This window comes from Suncus etruscus, chromosome 9 (assembly GCF_024139225.1).
Source record: "Suncus etruscus isolate mSunEtr1 chromosome 9, mSunEtr1.pri.cur, whole genome shotgun sequence".
Lineage (NCBI taxonomy): Eukaryota > Metazoa > Chordata > Mammalia > Eulipotyphla > Soricidae > Suncus > Suncus etruscus.
The window spans coordinates 112,981,585-112,988,517 of record NC_064856.1 but is presented as its reverse complement, the minus strand read 5'-3'; the positions used below and the strand labels follow the sequence as shown (position 1 = coordinate 112,988,517).

The 6,933-nt window shown below is 40.2% G+C and overlaps 1 non-coding gene across 1 annotated transcript; it reads right to left on the bottom strand.

Moving 5' to 3' along the window:
* Window positions 1-1,657: 1,657 nt before the first annotated feature.
* LOC126019755 (U1 spliceosomal RNA) lies at window positions 1,658-1,821 on the bottom strand. Its single transcript, XR_007499379.1, has one exon. It is a non-coding gene; the product is annotated as a U1 spliceosomal RNA (small nuclear RNA).
* Window positions 1,822-6,933: the final 5,112 nt, after the last annotated feature.

The following is a 6,933-nucleotide window of genomic DNA, read 5'->3' as shown; positions in this document are numbered from 1 at the left end:
TGAGTTATTTTCTTCTTTTCTTTTCTTTTCTTTCTTTTCTTCTCTTTTCTTTTCTTTTCTTTTCTTTTCTTTCTTTATTTTTTGGGGGGGTTTGTTTTTTATTTATTTGTTTTGGTTTTTGGGCTAGGCAAGCGGTGCTCAGGGGTTACTCCTGGCTCTGCACTCAGAAACCCTTCCTCATAGGCTTGGGTGACCATATGGTATGCCAAGAATCAAACCCAGGTCCATTCTGGGTTGGCCACATGCAAAGCAAATGCCATACTACTGTGCAATCTCTTTAGTTCCGAGTTTCTATTTTGTTTCATAGATTCATGTCAGGAGGACTTGAGATAACAAATGAAGAGGCTGTAGACTAATGAAACATCTCTTTATAAAGTTTAAGTCTTCCAGGGCCTCAGAGAGACACTTTGTGACAATCAATGGAGCCACTGGAGTCAAGGTTGCAAATATGTCATCAGTCCACCCTTCTCATCCCTTCCTTATTACCAGGGTCCAGACAGATAAGTTAGCTAAGACTTTGCATGGTGATGAAGGATCAGAGGCACCTTCCCTCTGCCTGTAGCATCTGCTCCAGGAGATAATGCAGATTAATTGGACGAAGAAGCCCCAGCTCTGTAAAGCTCATCATCTCTCTTGCCTCACAACAAAATCTCATGAGGACTCTGAGCTCTGGTGTTCTTGAGAGAAGCAATAAATGGGCCATTCCAAGGGAAATCTCAGTTCATCACATGGCACAAAGCCGCCAGATGTGTCTCTAATCCTGATTTCTGAGCTTTTGAGTTGACTATGTTGTGTTGGGATAATATTTTTGTTTTTGGGTCACATTTGGTGATGCTCAGGGGTTACTTCTGGCTGTGTGCTCAGAAATCACTCCTGGCTAGTGGGACCATAAGGGACACATGTGATCGAACCAGGTCTATTTTGGACTGCCTGCATGCAAGGCAAATGCCCTACTGCTTTGCTATCACTCTGGCCCATGGAATAATATTTTTATTATAAATTACTGACAGGATTTTCAGTTTTATTTGATTGTACATAACTAGGTACTTCAGGAAATCTGAAAAAGAACATGAATTAGTGGAAACAATGTTTTCCTGCCCACCATTTATGTGTTCTTTTATTAATATACTTCTGTCCTAACTCTCAATGACTTACAAATGGTACACGTGGTCACATGTTCAAAAATTTATAGTAATGTAATATGACAAAAGCTTTTCCATAATTGAGCACTTAAACTTTCTTTTTTTTGTTGTTGTCTACATTTTTTATTGTAAGAATTTATTCAAAAGACAAAATTAATTAACAGAATGAGGTAAACTAACATAACATAATATAGTGACATAACATAACATATAATATAATTGATATAATAATAATACATGTAAGTCAAAAAAAGTTTCTAATTAAAAGCATATTTTTTTCCATAATGGCTTACATATTTTTCACAGTAGTATTTTAGATACATATTAACATTGGGTCAGGGGAATACTCATCACCAACTATGTCCTCCCCCCATTCCAGTTCTCTTTCTATAACTCATATACCCCACAATCACCCCACGGGCTGCTAGAGTAGGTGGACCCCTCTTTGTCTGGCTTACTATTAGTGATCACATATCTGTTTGGTCCTAGAACCCTCGTTTCCCCTTTTTTTTTTTCAGGGAAGAGCGCGAACGCAGTCCCCCACTACCATAAATTATGCAGTCGAGTTTCCCACATTTGGGGAAATCGCAGAGGTCAGCACGCCCGGAGTGCAATGGGTGAGCCTCACCCTGGGGAAATCACCTTCGTGTTCATGATATCACCCCTGCCAGGTAAGTATTCGTTTCCCCTTCTATTTAAGAGGCAGAGCTAGAAAAATCGAGGTATGTGGCTTTGTTTGAAGGCAAGAAAAGCAATAGAATGGGGTACAAAATAAGAGGGAAAAAAAGAGAGAGAGAAAAAAAAAGTCAAAAGTCAAATACACTGAAAATGGGCCGAGTCTCTCTAGAGGCTTCCAACCTCAGTTTGAGAGGATGTGAAAAAGGTAATTAAAATACTACAACAATACCGAAAAAATTATCGAATTAAATAACTAGTGAGCACTACAGCAATAAAGATAGGCACCATACAATAGTCTCGGTTCTGAAATCAACTCATGCTCGAGTGCAAAAAGAAAGAGAAAGACAAAATAAAATAAAATAATATTGGAGACATCAACCGTAATCTCCACACCAAAATAAAGACGTCAAAAAAATCAATCAATCGATAAATAAACATGTGGAAAAATGATTGTTTTGTGCTTTTTTTGTTCTCTCCTTTTCTTTATCCCTCTGCATAGGCACAGTAACTATTGGGGTTATTGTAGAGGGAATTCCCTTGACCTAGGAGACACAGGGTTTCTCCACCCCTGAAGTATACTGTCATGGGATTAATTCTAGACTCCTTGCATGATCATTTACTCTCCCCTTGCTGCTTTTGTGGTGTATGGAAGACTTCTGCTTTGTCTTGGATGGTAAAATCAGACCTCTGTTTCTAGAGATCCTTGTGTCTGTGCAGCTCAGGGAATGGAGTTTATGAAGTCTTTCTTTGTGGTTCTAGCAGTTATGTTTCTTCAGTGTCATTTTAATCCATCTTCTGTAGTTGGTGTTCTTGGTCGTTAGGTTGCTCCTAGACTGGAGCCTGGGATAAAGTCTTTCGTTATGTTTCCGGAAGACCCGTTCAGTTGCGGTTGTCTCAGTCAACCTTCTGGAATTGGAGCTCTTGTTTGTTGAACAGATTGTATTCCAGAAGCTAGGCTAGAGCTTTTTGTTGCTGTTGTTTTTGTTGTTGGTCCCTGGAAGTGTACTGTTCAGTCTTGGTTGCAACAACCAGTATATAGCGATCTTGGCTTTTGCACATATCAAAGGGTGACCTGTTTTCTGATTTTGTCTTATCGATAGCTGATGAGGGAGGACAACTTGCTCTTAGATCAAGTTGTTCCCATTTCCTCCTTGTCAGGTTATCAATTTAGAACTGTTTCATGTTGGTGTCAGAGCAGCGTTGTAAATGCCCTGGAGGGGATTTGGTTCTTTGAGCTGTTGGGGAGAATTCTGTCGTATCTATATGTGGGATCCAGGAGTTAAGGCTGAATGATCATTGTCTAGTTCCCTGGAGCCTAAGTTGTTCCCACATGACATACATTCAGGGTGGGAGATGTCCCTGTGTTGTAAACAAGTATGAGTTCTTATCCCTAGTAGATAAGAGCTTGTTTTTATAAGTACAATTTCCCCTTTGTTTAGTATGTCTTTGCAGGAGGAAGTGGTGGTACATTATATTGCTGGTGGATTTGGAGGGTAGAGAGAAAAGAAACCAGACTCCCAACCAAAACTAAGAACATATATGCTCACACATATCTAAAGGAAAAAAAAAGTTTCTTAAAAAAAAAGAAGAAGATTAAATAAAAGATGTAATTAAAGGGATAAAGTGGGGCCAGGAAAGATAGCATGGAGATCAGGCAGTGGCTCAGAATCTGGCATCCCAAATGGTCCCCCATGCCCTCCAGGGATGTTCTCCAAGCATAGAGCCAAGAGCACCCTTCAAGTGCTGCCAGGAGTGACCCAAACGAAGCAAAAACAAAACAAATCCAATAAAAAAACTAAAACAAGGCAAAACAAAAGAATATAACAAGAATAAAAAAGAAAAGACAAATAAAACAGAGAAAAGGGGGAGAAAGTGATACAGGAGGTCACTTTACATTTGGGGAGAAACAGGATAAGAGGTAGTGTTATATAGGTCTATACTTATAATGAAAGATTAGGGTTCCCCCTTGTCTTTGAGATTTCCTTGTGAGATGTGGGGTCCAGGTAGGGAGGTCTTGGGTAGAGTTCTTGCAGTGGGGGTCCTTTGGAGCGAGTTCCAGTATCAAACTACAGTCCACATTAGGGAGAGGTGATTAGGAGGGCCACACTTCATGAGTTTGTCAGGGTGTTGGTTTTATTTTCTTGCCAGGAACGAGGTGAGAGCTTGAGTGGGTGTCTCTTCACTTGGGTAGTGGGTACTGGCTCGTTGTGGTAGGAGGTCTTTCTTGGTGCCTAGTGGATTAAGAGTTGAGGGTGAAGAGTTAGAGTGTGGTGGGGATATCGGGGGTGGGATTGAGGGGTGAAGGGATAATCGGATTTCTGGAGGAGGGAGAAGGGATAGTATATCGGAGGGGTTACATGGGGTATAGGTATGAGTTGTTTGTGGTTTAGGTTTGTCCCTTAAGGAGAATTCCTGTCTCTGTGTGCTCCTGCACACATATAAACATATAGAAGTTAGCTTAGGTGTATATTAATGTAGAGAGGTGTGGAATGCAAGAGGTGTGCTGAGTACTAAGTATATTACTTGTAAGGAAAGGAAACATTTAATAGATCAGCTTTTGGGTAGTATAGGTTTCGTGTCTCGAGTACTGACCATTATGTTAGTGAGGTCTATCTACATAGGTGTTTACCCTGAAACTGAAAGTTTTGTCCACAGCACCCTATATGTCCGCATTTCTTTCCTATAGAGGAGGTAACCATGTGGGTTTTTTTTTTTTACATACTTTGACTTAATGATAGTGAGGACGAGAAGGTGAAAGAAGAGGGAGACAAAAAGAGAGAATAGGAAAAACAAGACAAAACAAAACAAACCAACAATCAAACACCCAAAGCAACAAAAATACGAAGTAATGAGAAGAGAGGTTATAAGCAAGGCATGTTAGTTTGGTTGAAAGGGTTCGATGCTTGGGCCCTGTGTTAAAAATCCGTAGGTCTCGGTTGTTACTTCGGTGATTTGGCTGGTCCTGTGCTTCAGGTCCTAAAAGAAGGCATAATCTAGAAATAAAGGGTATGTTAAAGAGTTTTATCTGGCCATTTTCATGCTTCAAGCAGAGTATGGTGCCTCGTGTGACTGAGCACTGAGGTACCACCATAGGATGTTCACAATTCGTATCCTGGAACCCCTGTGAACAGAAAAACTGAGAGGTTATTTTAAATGTGGTAAGGTTAAGGGATTCAAATATCATGTTTTGGAGTGTTTCCATTGGACTCAGTAGGTTCCCGTCATAATCTTTACCTGTAATCCTGTATATGATCCCTATTAAATTATTATGGGTCTTTGTAGAAAAATGGTAATTACTTACCTGTTCTCTCTATGCTGCTGTTTCTGTTGTTGCTCATTTCTTTATGATATAATGTGTAGTCGGGCTTTGTGTTGTTTCTCTCCCCTTTGTTTTAGGCTATACTCCCCAGTATATGGTGACTATTACTGTGTTTGAGGTTCCTATCCTGTTACGCCCTGTTATTTAATCTTGGGGTATTGGGTGTATATCTGGTGTATATTCTAGATACTTCAGAATTTGAGCACTTAAACTCTCTTTTAAAAGTTTTAGAGTTTGTTTAAAATTGTCATGGTTTTTGCATATTTTCAATTATTTTAACTTAATTTTTTTACATGAAGGTTAAAAGGTTATTCATAGTACAGCTTTTTCCAGAAAAAATTGTTCATGGCCAACATACAGACAATGTATAGCAACCTTCACCAAAGTGCATTTACCACCACAGACTTCAACAGTTTAACCCACATCCTCCCTGATAGTCTCTTCCCTCCCACCTAACCTCACTCACCTGCCTCTAGGACAGTCAATTTACTTCACTATCTCATTTTTTCCCTTTTACATTAGTTCTACTGCTAATGATGGGATGCCATGAATGTTCCTTTCATATTAGAACTTTCTGTACTCCAATTAAACTCTGATCTTTGTGACAAGCTTCCAAACATGGGCTGGTCCTTCTAATTCTCATCTCTAATGTCTCTGGTATACAGTTAATTATTACGTTAATTTTTTGTATAGAAATACAATTTTTGCATGTTCGTGGCATATCACTTAATAAATATATGTGTATAATCAAAATCACAGCCGATATGCAAGTTGCTGTTCAAATTTCAAAATAATATAGAATTAATTGATGCAATTATTAATATTATGGCAATAGTATTTTAATACTCATATAATTCTTGTTCTTTAATTACTGTATCTGAGAGAGAATGAAAGCACTCTCTAAGAAGAATTTACATTTAAGAAGCATAGCTGACGGTATCCCATATGGTCCCCCGTGCCTGCCAGGAGCTATTTCTGAGCAGACAGCCAGGAGTAACCCCTGAGCATTGCCGGGTGTGGCCCAAAAACCAAAAAAAAAAAAAAAAAAAAAAAAAAAAAGAAGAAGCATAGCTGATCATTCTACTTTGATTACCTCAAGAAAACTATTCACGAAGTGCCACCCTAGCTCTTCTGGAACTGCAAAGTCTCCTCTGAGTCACACCCACATGATGAAGTATATAAGAGCAGGAGGGCTCAGGGTTCAGGAACCAGCACAGAACCTTCAGACCACTCAGACTGTAGCCAGCACTCAGCCATTCTGTGCCATGAGACATCGCTCTGAGCCACATGTGGAGAAACCTGGAACTGCACGAACCAGGGAGAAGCTCTAAACTCACCAAGATTTCAGACCCACCATTTGCTCTTCAAAACTCAGGTGAGGAGAAATGTGTGTTCTCTGACCTGGCCCTGCTCTCCCTCCTGCATGTCCTGAGAATCTCTGTCCCTCCCTCTGTGTGTCGTGTCTGGGGAGGGAAAGAATCGTTTTGTCCCCCAAGTGATAGATTCAGAGATCAGGGAGGAAGAAAAGCTGGTTGTTCTCATTTTTGATAAAAGATCAGGATGTTCAGGAGATAGAGAAAGGACCCCATAACTCTGAGGGTCCTGATGGCCACTCTCTCCCTAACTTCCTCAGTACATTGTTCAGTATTTTCTTTCCATGAGTCTCAGACTCCTGAGATGAGCCATGGCTTAGCATCTCATCAGCTCAGAGGCCATAAGTTGGTCTCTACAGAGATGGCTATCTCTTGCTGCCCCAGAGGGGAGAATTACAGTTCCTGCCTCTGGGACAAATGC